General features: G+C 34.9%; 1 non-coding gene across 1 annotated transcript; it reads right to left on the bottom strand.

Moving 5' to 3' along the window:
- Positions 1–3,411: 3,411 nt before the first annotated feature.
- Positions 3,412–3,518, bottom strand: LOC120365427 (U6 spliceosomal RNA). Its single transcript, XR_005580369.1, has one exon. It is a non-coding gene; the product is annotated as a U6 spliceosomal RNA (small nuclear RNA).
- Positions 3,519–12,742: the final 9,224 nt, after the last annotated feature.

Here is a 12,742-nt window from a genome sequence, read left to right as displayed (position 1 = left end):
TATTCACATCGTTTACATATGGGTCTTTCTCTGATCAGACTATTAGGAAAATATTATAATATACGAGACTACTTTATGTTACCTCTCATGTTAAGTAAGTGTGACTGTATGTGGTGTCAGCAGACTATAAAGCACATGAAAAGCTCTCTACTCAAAAATCTTAGGAAATATGTAATTATGGAGGCAGACAATGTAGTATCTCAGGCATAGCTCAAAATTAAATCATCTTATTAAATAATATGATAACATGTACAGAGAAAACATGCAGAACATGCATAAAAGTTGTATATAACTTATGTATCAAAATCATAACTAATGAAACATTGAGTGCTTGCTTCCTCAAGGCTTCATGCCTTCTCCTCAGAAGTAAACATGATTTTTGTTTCCTTATTATCTGCTAGCTATAATTATCAGTCATCATTTAAGAATATAATACTAAAGAATATTTTATTTTTCCAATTTTAAATGGCATTATACAATATATTTTCTTAAGCAATTAATTTTTTTCCTGAGTCAACAATACTATCCTAAAATTTATACATATTGTTGAATGCAGCTTTTGTTTAATCTTTGTCAGTGCTATGTAATTACATTCCATTGTGTGACTGAATATCCTATAATTTATTTAGACACAATTATCTCATGGACAAGTATGGGGTTTCCAGTTTCTCAGTATTACATACAATAGTGTCTGTTGGAGCATAGGTGTGGACATTTTCTTAAATTTTCTATATTTTTGGCTTTAAAAGATAATGTTGGATTGTTCCTATTGTATGAGAATCACTTTTTTTTTTTTGTCACCAGCAATAGCAGATCATATTGCTACCACTCTTAGCTAATATTTAGTATTATATACAGTGGTAATTGACTCATTCAAAGTCAATGCAATAGTACAAAGCTGACTTACAGGGTTTCATATTCTACTTGAAAATAATTTTAAGAACTGCCATGTCCCTACAAAGGACACGAACTCATCAGTTTTTATGGCTGCATAGTATTCCATGGTGTATATGTGCTACATTTTCCTTGTCCAGTCTATCATCAATGGGCATTTGGGTTGGTTCCAGGTCTTTGTTATTGTAAACAGTGCCACAATGAACATTCATGTGCATGTGTCCTTACAGTAGAATGATTTATAATCATTTGCATATATACCCAGTAATGGGATTGCTAGGTCAAATGGAATTTCTATTTCTGGGTCCTTGAGGAATTGCCGCACTGTCTTCCATAATAGTTGAACTAATTTATACTTCCGCCAACAGTGTAAAAGTGTTCCTATTTCTCCACATCCTCTCCAGCATCGTTGTCATGCAGATTTTTTAATGATCGCCATTCTAACTGGCATGAGATGGTATCTCAGTGTAGTTTTGATTTGCATTTCTCTAATGACCAGTGATAATGATCATTTTTTCATTTGTTTGTTGGCCTCATATATTTCTTCTTTTGAAAAGTGTCTGTTCATATCCTTTGCCCACTTTTGAATGGGTTTGTTTGTTTCTTTCTTGTAAATCTGTTTCAGTTCCTTGTGGATTCTGGATATTAGCCCTTTGTCAGATGGGTAGATTGCAAAATATTTTTAGCATTCTGTTGGTTGCCAATTCACTCTAGTGACTGTTTCTTTTGCTGTGCAGAAGCTGTGGAGTTTGATCAGGTCTCATTTGCCTATTTTGGCTTTTGTTGCCAATGCTTTTTGTGTTTTAGTCATGAAGTCCTTGCCTATGCCTATGTCCTGAATGGTTTTGCCTAGATTTTCTTCTAGGGTTTTTATGGTGTTAGGTCTTATGTTTAAGTCTTTAATCCATCTGGAGTTAGTGTAAGGTGTCAGGAAGGACTCCAGTTTCTGCTTTCTGCACATGGCTAGCCAGTTTTCCCAATATCATTTGTTAAATAGGGAATCCTTTCCCCATTGCTTGTTTTTGTCAGGTTTGTCAAAATCAGATGGTTGTAGATGTGTGGTGTTGCCTCTGAGGCCTCTGTTCTGTTTCACTGGTCTATATCTCTGTTTTGGTACCAGTACCATGCTGTTTTATTATTGTAGCCTTGTAGTACAGTTTGAAGTCCGGTAGTGTGATGCCTCCAGCTTTGTTCTTTTTGCTTAGAATTGACTTGGCTATGTGGGCTCTCTCTTGGTTCCATATGAAATTTAAGGTGGTTTTTTTCCAGGTGGTTTTTTCCAGTTCTGTGAAGCAGGTCATTGGTAGCTTGATGAGGATAGCATTGAATCTGTAAATTACTTTGGTCAGTATGGCCATTTTCACAATATTTATTCTTCCTAACCATGAGCATGGAATATTACTCCATTTGTTTGTGTCCTGTCTTATTTCCTTGAGCAGTGGTTTGTAGTTCTCCTTGAAGAGGTCCTTTACATTCTTTCTTAGTTGTATTCCCGGATATTTTATTCTCTTTGTAGCAATTGTGAATGGCAGTTCATTTTTTATTTGGCTCTCTGTTTGTCTGTTATTGGTGTATAGGAATGCTTGTGATTTTTGCACATTGATTTTGTATCCTGAGACTTTGCTGAAGTTGCTTATCAGTTTCAGGAGATTTTGGGCTGAGACAGTGGGGTCTTCTAAATATACAATCATGTGGTCTGCAAATAGAGACAATTTGACTTCCTCCTTTCCTAATTGAATACACTTTATTTCTTTTTCTTGCCTGATTGCTCTGGCTCGAACTTTGAATACTATATTGAATAGGAGTGGTGAGGGAGGGCATCCTTGTCTAGTGCCAGATTTCAAAGGAAATGATTCCAGTTTTTGTCCATTCAGTATGATATTGGCTGTGGGTTTATTGTAAATAGCTTTTAATATTTTGAGATATGTTCCATCAATACTTAGTTTATTGAGGGTTTTTAGCATAAAGGGCTATTGAATTTTGTCAAAGGCCTTCTCTGCATCAATTAAGATAATGATGTGGTTTTTGTCTTTGGTTCTGTTTATGCAGTGAATTACGTTTATCGACTTGCGTATGTTGAACCAGCCTTGCATCCCCAGGATGAATCCTACTTGATCATGGTGGATATGCTTTCTGATGCGCTGTTGCAGTCTGTGTGCCAATATTTTATTGAAGTTTTTGCATCTATGTTCATCATGGATATCGGCCTGAAGTTTTCTTTTCTTGTTGAGTTTCTGCCAGGTTTTGGTATCAGGATGATGTTGCTCTCATAAAATGATTTGGGAATGATTCCCTCTTTTTGTATTGTTTGGAATAGTTTCATAAGGAATGGTACCAGCTCCTCTTTGTATGTCTGGTAGAATTCGGCTGTGAACCCATCTGGACCTGGGCTTTTTTTGATCGATAGGCTATTAATTGCTGCCTCAACTTCAGCCCTTGTTATTGGTCTATTCAGGGTTTCGACTTCTTCCTGGTTTAGGCTTGGGAGGATGCAAGTTTCCAGGAATTTATCCAATTCAAAAAATATAACACTTCACGAATTTGCGTGTCATGCTTGCGCAGGGGCCATGCTGATCTTTTCTGTATCGTTCCAATTTTAGTATATGTGCTGCCAAAGTGAGCACAGAAAATTCTTTAACTTTCTTATTGATGCTGGATATTAGACCTTTTTCAGATGCATAGTTTGCAAAAATGTTTTCCCATTATGTAAGTTGTCTGTTTACTCTGTTGATAGTTTCTTTGTTTCTAAGCATCTTTTTAAGAAAAAAATTGTAAAGAACTCAGACATTGTAACATTGCATTCAACTGGACTAAATTTTAAGTCAGACATATCTTCAGAGGTGGAACATATCAGAGGTCCCTAAACATATCTACTTTCACAGGATCTTGTACATGGCCAGAAGGGGATGTGGAAAAAGAGTGTTCTTATTGATGTGGCTGGGTAAGACCACAAGATGATAGTTTTTTCGACTTCATAATAGAGCATGGAAGCTTGAAGGATTTAATGCATTGGAAGCACAGCAATGGGGAGAAGGAATGGCCACTGAAAGGCAGCAGTTGTCTCTTAAACATCAAAAATTTCTAGAAAAAGTGACTTTGTTCAAAAGAATGTGTGAGAATACTCACATTAGTTAATAAAGATGTAAAGACTTTTGTGGTGTCCAGTGTTCTCGAGTTGAGCTGACAGAGAAGATGAATCAAGAAGATAATAGTGTTGGGATAAGTGTAGACTCATTTGTACCCATAGGCTAGTGGCAGCTGGGAAAATTCCAGTTACTTTAGAAAGAGTCAGGTCAAACTTTATTACTTTTATCAATTTATCCAGGGACATAATTATATGAGTAAAAAAAAAATCAATTGCCTAAGATGATATCTGAAAACCAAAATGAATACAAGTGGTCTCATTTCACTAACTTCAGGCCTGCCAAGAGGATGTTTTCAGAAATAAATATATATGGAGGTATTGGCCACAGAACTAATAAGGTATCCTGAAAACAAATTTGTACCCTATTTGCTATAGGGTACACAATAAGTAATCTTCTATAACCCTTCAATTGGTGGATCTAAACATTGAAATTAAAAGAACAATAACACAACAGGGTGACTATAGTCAATAATAACTGTACATTTTTAAATAACTTAAAGAGTGTAATTGGATTGTTTGCAACTCAATGAATAAATGCTTGAGGGGATTCACATCCCTTTCTTCATAATGTGCTTATTTCACATTGTATGCCTGCATCAAAACATCTCATGTGTCCCATAAATAAATACACATACTATGTAGCCACAAAAATTAAAAATTAAAAAATTTAGAAACAATATTGTTTTAGCTGTCTTAAATTAAGACTTTAGATACAATAGGTAGTATTGTCTTTTCATAGTACACCTTTTTGGTTGTTGTTAAAACAGACTTCACAGTCACAAAGAATATTATACAAATTAGACCAATCTGAAAAGTTTTTATTTTATTCAAGAGATAGTTTTTCTATTTCTCCACAGCCTCTCCAGCATCTGTTGTTTCCTGATTTTTTAATGATTGCCATTCTAACTGGTGTGAGATGGTATCTCAATGTGGTTTTGATTTGCATTTCTCTGATGACCAGTGATGATGAGCATTTTTTCATATGTTTGTTGGCCTCCTGTATGTCTTCTTTTGCAAAGTATCTGTTCATATCCTTTGCCCATTTTTGAATGGGCTTGTGAACACTTTTACACTGTTGGTGGGAATGTAAATTAATTCAACCATTGTGGAAGACAGTGTGGCGATTCCTCAAGGACCTAAAAATAGAAATACCATTTGACCCAGCAATCCCATTACTGGGTATATATCCAAAGGATTATAAATCATTCTACTATAAGGACACGTGCACATGAATGTTCATTGCAGCACTGTTTACAATAGCAAAGACCTGGAACCAACCCAAATGCCCAACGATGATAGACTGGATAGGGAAAATGTGGTACATATACACCATGGAATATTATGCAGCCATCAAAAACGATGAGTTCACGTCCTTTGTAGGGACATGGATGAACCTGGAAACCATCATTCTCAGCAAACTGACACAAGAGCAGAAAATCAAACACCATATATTCTCACTCATAGGTGGGTGTTGAACAATGAGAACACATGGACACAGGGAGGGGAGCACTACACACTGGGGTCCATTGGGGGGACATAGGGGAGGGGCGGGGGGTGGGGAGTTGGGAAGAGATAGCATGGGGAGAAATGACAGATACAGGTGAGGGGACGGAAGGCAGCAAACCACACTGCCATGTGTGTGCCTATGCAACAATCTTTCATGTTCTTCACATGTACCCCAAAACCTAAAATGCAATAAAAAAAAGAGATTTTTTTTTCCCTGATAAGAAGGCACAACGTTGAAATAGTATGTGAAATTTAAATGATCATGTATTGGGTTGGAGCAAAAGTGATTGTGGTTTTTGCCATTCAAAAGCAATGGCAAAAGTTGTAATTGTTTTTGTACCAATCTAATAAATAGAGAAGAAGAAATTAAGACAAATTATGATATTCAGAAGCACAAATACAAAACTCAATTGCCATCCTCAAACTAGAGCCATCCATATCAGCAAGTTTTGTTAATCGCATCAAGTGATAGACACAGAAGTATCTGCAAGGAGTCCAAAGCCACACTTCTGTGCATCCTGACATTTGAGCATCTGTTTGATCAGTGACTATGACAGCCAATCCTTAAAGAAGCTCAGATAATAATATCAGCCCAAATATACTCTCCTCTTCCTTTTCACCTCCTGCAGCCTGAAGGCACCTCTTAGTAACTCTACAATGGGCTTTAAGGACCGCCAAAGCTAACATGCTGCCTGGCAAACAATTTACAGAACAATTCAGCCTTGTTAGTTAACAGGTATTGAGTTTACAGATGGAGCCAAGAAGGTGTTGCTTGTGAAAAATGTGAGAAAGTATGAGTTATATGCCATGTTTACTCATTTCCTTGCAGAAAGACTAAAGGTGTGGTGAGAAAGAATATATGGAAGCATTGAAATAGAAATAAAGAAATATAAACATTTCTTGCAAAGGGAAAAAACTCTTTAGTTTTAAATAAATGATCAACATGTTATATCTATCATATTTGAAATGGAAGATAGAAGAGGCACAGAAATTTTTCCATATCCACAACATTGAAATTCATTAATATTTCTTCCATTCTTCTCTGTTCATTACTGTCATGAAAGAAATCACAAACATGTTTTCCTTATAAAAACTGCTACATCAGAACACCTTTGGAGAATTAAAAGAAACTTTTTAAAGCTGTAAAAATAGAAATTTGTTGAGAAATAATTATGTTGTTTCTGTTGCCAACCACTCCTCCCTAAGGAGAAAGGATTCAGCATTTATTAAGACAATTAAAAACTATACCTGACAAAATATTGTAAGGCTTTTAGTGGCAAATTTTGAAGAGAAAATGCTCTAGTGTAGTAAAAAGCCAATAAGGATCAATGCAATTTGCCTTTAGCAAAAATCACATTTAAAACTTTCCTTTTTGTACTGTACCTTGAGGATTTTCATGAGTACTGTATTTCATTGAATTTAAACATGAAAATTTGTACAGATGAGAGATGACACTGTTAACAGCCGTCTTTGTATACTTACAAAAGAGCAATTAATGATAGCTTTTGAAATAATTTTAATAGTAAAGAGGGAATTAAGAATGAGAAAAAAATTGTTTATGTTTTTGTATGATGAAGAATTGGGATAAGTTTTGAAGGAACAACCTCTCTTTATTAATGGCAAACACAGTCTAGTAGATATATACAATACAATATATGATGTTACTGGAGCTATCATATATATTGTTGCCAAAAACATAGTGAGAAAGTCCAGGATGAGCATTTTTTTTTTCTATGAGATGTATCAAAAACAAAACTGAAATCTGGGTGCTGGTGACATTTTATGATAGAAGGAGGTAATTATTCACTGGCCTCAGTATATCTGTCAAAATGGTTCTGCAAATGAGCCAATAGAGAAATATACCTTTCCAGAAACAGAAATATTGCATATTATGCAACAGAGTTAATCACCATTATTCTCCTCCTCCTCTTCCTCACTATCATCATTCTAATGGCTATCATTTATTAAGTCTTCCCGTATATCAAACCCAAACCTCAGGGTAATAATAATGAAGTCGAATGGCAGTCACCTTATCTTAAAGGTTTCCACTCCATGAAATTTCAACCTATTCTGTGGTCATTGTTTCTGCAACTCTCTGAAGTCTTTAAAAATATAATCTTTGTGATTTATTTGACTTTTTTGAGTTGTTCTGGAGAGAAGTGGTTTTATCCTACCCATTAACTGAAGTTTGTTATGATCTTTTATTTGTAGATATCCTGTACAATGCATATTAAGTTGACTTCATTCTCATGAAAATCAGAGCCTGTATCTTGTCTTTTTTGTTTGACATACAAAAGACATTTACTGAGCTATGATAAATTACTAAATGATGATATAAACAAATAAATGATGGGTTGGCTTATTTGGCTACAACATTAATTTTGCTCCAGATTAGAACTGATTTGAATTTTGTATCTTTCATAATTAGGATTTAGACTTGGGACAATACTGCATATAGCATTGAATTTCTCAACTGTATTGTTAATACCTTTGTTAAGTAGTTTTGTATGAATTAAATGAGATCATTGCATGTGAAAGATGTAACAGCTTGGCATAGTAGGTGGTAGTTATTCAGTATTCATTCTAATTTATAAGATAAGTGCCAGTCACTGAAATTCCAAAAAAAAACACATTAGAATCTTTACAAAAATGTTTCAGTGAGAGCCACCTACCCCAATACATCTGTTTTTTAAAAAATCTGATTTTTCTTTAAAACCTGGGACTTAAGAATGACAATAAATGGGCTAAAAGAGAATGGGTAAATCTAAATTCCTAAATACAGCATTTAATTAAATCTTTCACCCAAGCAGTTGTTTACATATAAGTTCACAAATAACATAAGTTCACAAATAAGTTTGCATAAGTTCACAAATAACACGTAGTGTGAAGCTAGGATGATTTGTCACATTTCCACATTGACAATGTTACCAATTTCCATATTGTGAGCTAGAGAAAATCTATCCAGGTGTGACTAAGAAAAATGTTTTTTTCTTGTTTAGTTTACAACTGCTTCTTCCTTTACCACCCATTACTCTTTTTATTCACACACTGACTTGTACACTCTCTGACAAAACAGCCATTTCTGTTCATCAGTTTTGGTGTCAATTAACATGAACTCACAATATCTTTATTGTTCTCTACATTTAAATTTCCAGTACAAAGTATATATCAACTGGCTACTCTCTTCTGATTGCTCTTACACAGAAATCTTCGCTTTTTCTAAATGACTGTAATTGCTGACTGCAAAGTAGGAGTCAGAAAGTCAAGCATAGGAGGTAGAGTGTTTGAATTTTAAGCTCCACCCTGAACTGGGTGCCTTTGCACAAATTACATAACCTCTCTGTAGCATAGCTTCTCCATCTGAAAAATGAGGGTAAAAATAATAGGAAATGTAAAACAAAATCACAATGAGATATCACCTCACATCCATAAGTATGGCTACTATCAAATGAACAAAAGCTAGAAAATAACAAGTGTTGGTGAGCATGCTGAGAAATTGGAACCCTGTGCATATAAAAATATATGAAAACATATAATATGTATAATATATATTATATATAAGAATTATATATATAATTTTATATGATATATTATATATATATAAACTTTATATTATGTGTATGGAAATATAAAACAGTGCAGCCACTGGAAAACAACAAAGTAGTTTCTTAGAAAAAGTAAAAATACAATTACCCTATGACCTAGCAACTGTACTCTTGGTATATATACAAAAGAATTGAAAGCAGAACCTCAGGTACTTGCAAGCCCATGCTCACAACAGCACTGTTGCCAATAACCAAGAAATAGAAGCAATTCTGGGTCCATCAACAGATAGGTAGATAAACAAAATATGATAGATATATGCAATGGATTATCTAGCCTTAAAAAGAAAATAAATCTTGACTTATGCTACAACATGGAAGAACCATGAGGACATTATACTAAGTGAGACAAATACTATGTGACTCCACTTATGTGAGGTATCTAGAGTAGTCAAATTCATAGAAACAGAAAGTAGGACAGTAATTGCTAGGGACTTCAAAGAGGTGAAAAAAGATGTTTAATATAGAGTTTCAGTTTTGCCAGATAAAAAATATTCTGGATATTGGGTGCACAACAATGTGAATACACTCAACACTACTGAATTGTACACTTAGAAATTATTAAGGGGGACAGTGTGGTGATTTCTCAATGACCTAAAAATAGAAATCCCATTTGACCCAGCAATCCCATTACTGGGTATATATCCAAAGGATTATAAATCGTTCTACTATAAGGACACATGCACACGAATGTTCATTGTAGCACTGTTTACAATAGCAAGGACCTGGAACCAACCCAAATGCCCATCAATGATAGACTGGACAGGGAAAATGTGGTACATATACACCATGGAATATTATGCAGCCATCAAAAAAGATCAGTTCATGTCCTTTGTAGGGACATGGATGAATCTGGAAACCACCATTCTCAGCAAACTGACACAAGAGAAGAAAATCAAACACTGCATGTTCTCACTCATAGGTGGGTGTTGAACAATGAGAACACATGGACACAGGGAGGGGAGCACTACACACTGGGGTCCATTGGGGGGAAATGGGGGAGAGATGGGGGGAGTGCGGAGGTGGAGAGAGATAGCATGGGGAGACATGACAGACATAGGTGAGGGGGAGGAAGGCAGCAAATCACACTGCCAAGTGTGTACCTATGCAACAATCTTGCATGTTCTTCACATGTACCCCAAAACCTAAAATGCAATTAAAAAAAAAGAATCACTCAGATACTTAAAAAAAAGAAATTATTAAGGGGGTAAATTTTATGTTATACCTTATACAGCTTTTACTACAGTAAAAAGAATGTTTACAAAATAATACCTAGCTTATGAAGCTAATGTGAATATTAAATTATATATGTAAAGCGCTTAGAAAATTTTCTGAAACATTATATGTGCTCAGTAAGTGTTGATATTATTACTTCAGAACTGAATTTTTGGTACTTCCAGTATTTTGTTTTATTAAGATGTGTTTTACTGAACACTGCTGAGTCAGTAGATGTGTTTTACAATATGCTTTTTTCTTTTTTTTTTTTCTGAGACGGAGTCTCACTTTGTCACCAAGGCTGGAGTGCAGTGGTGGAATCTCAGCTCACTGCAGCCTCCACCTCCCAGGTTCAAGCGATTCTCCTGCCTCAGCCTCCCGAATAGCTGAGACTACAGGTGCGTGCAACCACACCCAGCTGATTTTTTTTTTTTTTTTTGTATTTTTTTGTATTTTTAGTACAGACGAGGTTTAATCGTGTTAGCCAGAACGGTCTCGATCTTCTGACCTCATGATCTGCCCTCCTCAGCCTCCCAAAGTGCTGGGATTATAGCGGTGGCCACAATATGCTTTTATAATGGAAGAGTGATTCCAGGTTTACTCAATCTGATAAGCACACTCGCAGCAAGCGTAAGTCATGGGTTGGTTTCCACCATCAGAAACTTCTGGCTCTTTCACACCTGGATTTTGCTGCACAGCTATTTCATTTTTATTATGCATAGACTGTGAAAATTCATCAAGAGAGAAACATAACTCATAATATATATTTTCCGTGTGATTTTTTCCCAAAGTCACCCAGTTCAGAATGGTACTTTAATGGGCTACTTTAAAAATATTATTTAATTTTCTTTATAGAAGTATGTAAGTGAGATATTTTCTTTGATTTGACTCTTGGGATACACTATTTTTGACCACCTTCTGTCTCTTCACTTACAGTTTATGAAAAAAGGATAAAATCAAAACAAAGTCATTTTCATGTTTAGCAAGTTTTTTTTCATTGCAACCATGAAACACAGCTGTGAATTCTATCATGATTTGTTATTTTTATATGTTATGGTAGAATTTATAGTTTTGTCTTGTTTGCAAGCTTACTGAGAGTTCTTTTTGCATATGATTAAGAATTGCTTTGCAACCCATTCCTAGGTTACCATTTCCATGAAAGTGTATACTAGCCTGCTGTCACTCTTCAGTCTCTTGCGATAAAATATATACATTGTTCTAAGACATAAATCTCCATCTTCAGTGGTGTAATTGAGATATAGATGAGTAATCTAAATTTCTCAGATGAAAAAGCAAGTAAAAACCTATTATACAAAATGTCATAACATGCTATATACCTGAAAATAGAACTTTTACGGAACCCCCTTCATCATTGTAGCAGCTGTGATCGTAATCATTTTTAAATGATGTACTCCACTGAAAGGAGTTGATCACATACTTTATGCAAAGTTAGAGTACCCAAATATATTTCCTTGTCTTGTTTTGTCACCAGATGAATGAAAGCTTATCTTCTGCTCTTTATAAAATCTGAAGAAATTCTATACACCACCTCATCAATGTAAAACAGTTTCTACCCTTGAAATCTAGCCCTGAATTATTATTCAGCTGTGATCCTCATGTTTCATTTCTTCCTCAAGCATAACAATCTATCAATATATGTAAACATCATGCAGCTTTAAAGATAGTGATTCTAAGAGCTCCTCATTAATTATGTCAGTATTTTGTTATTAATGAAGTTGAATTCATGTAAAAATGTAATGGGTTTTTCTCTTAAAATATTTCTGTAGAACTACTAGATTTTCTCTATCTATTTGTAAATCACAGTGAATCAAATTATTTTTACTGGGTTGAGGACCCTATCATTTTGAAAAAGTAATGGAGCAATAAAGATGATGTGTCTACAACACATCTTTCTTACAGATCTGGAATGTACAGTTTCAACAGAAAATGTTACTTCTGCATCTACAGAAAAACAAGTTTCTTCTAAAAATTTTCATTCACTTAACACAAGCTCTACCTTTTTAAAAAAGGTGCACATCACTGCCTAGAGAAAATTACATGTGCATAGTCCTACACCTTACCTTATTTTCGCCTTAATCAAAAGGTTAATATGTCTACCTTTAACCACAGTTCACAGGATACCTGATTCTCCCACAAATTCTAACATATCCTCTTCCAGACTGACCTAAGACTCACCTTTTTGTTATCTAAAGTAGTCTGTTTTGCTGGAATCCAGATACAAAATTACCTTTCATTATTTTTCTCCTCTATTATTTGTATTCTGCCTTAAATTTTCTTTCTATCCACTCCCTGCCCGATTCCCCATTAGCAGATAAATAATTGTGGGAAAAACAATCCATGTAAACAATTACCACCCACG

This window comes from Saimiri boliviensis, chromosome 10 (assembly GCF_048565385.1).
Source record: "Saimiri boliviensis isolate mSaiBol1 chromosome 10, mSaiBol1.pri, whole genome shotgun sequence".
In the NCBI taxonomy this organism is placed as follows: Eukaryota; Metazoa; Chordata; class Mammalia; order Primates; family Cebidae; genus Saimiri; species Saimiri boliviensis.
This window is presented reverse-complemented; position numbering and strand designations above follow the sequence as displayed.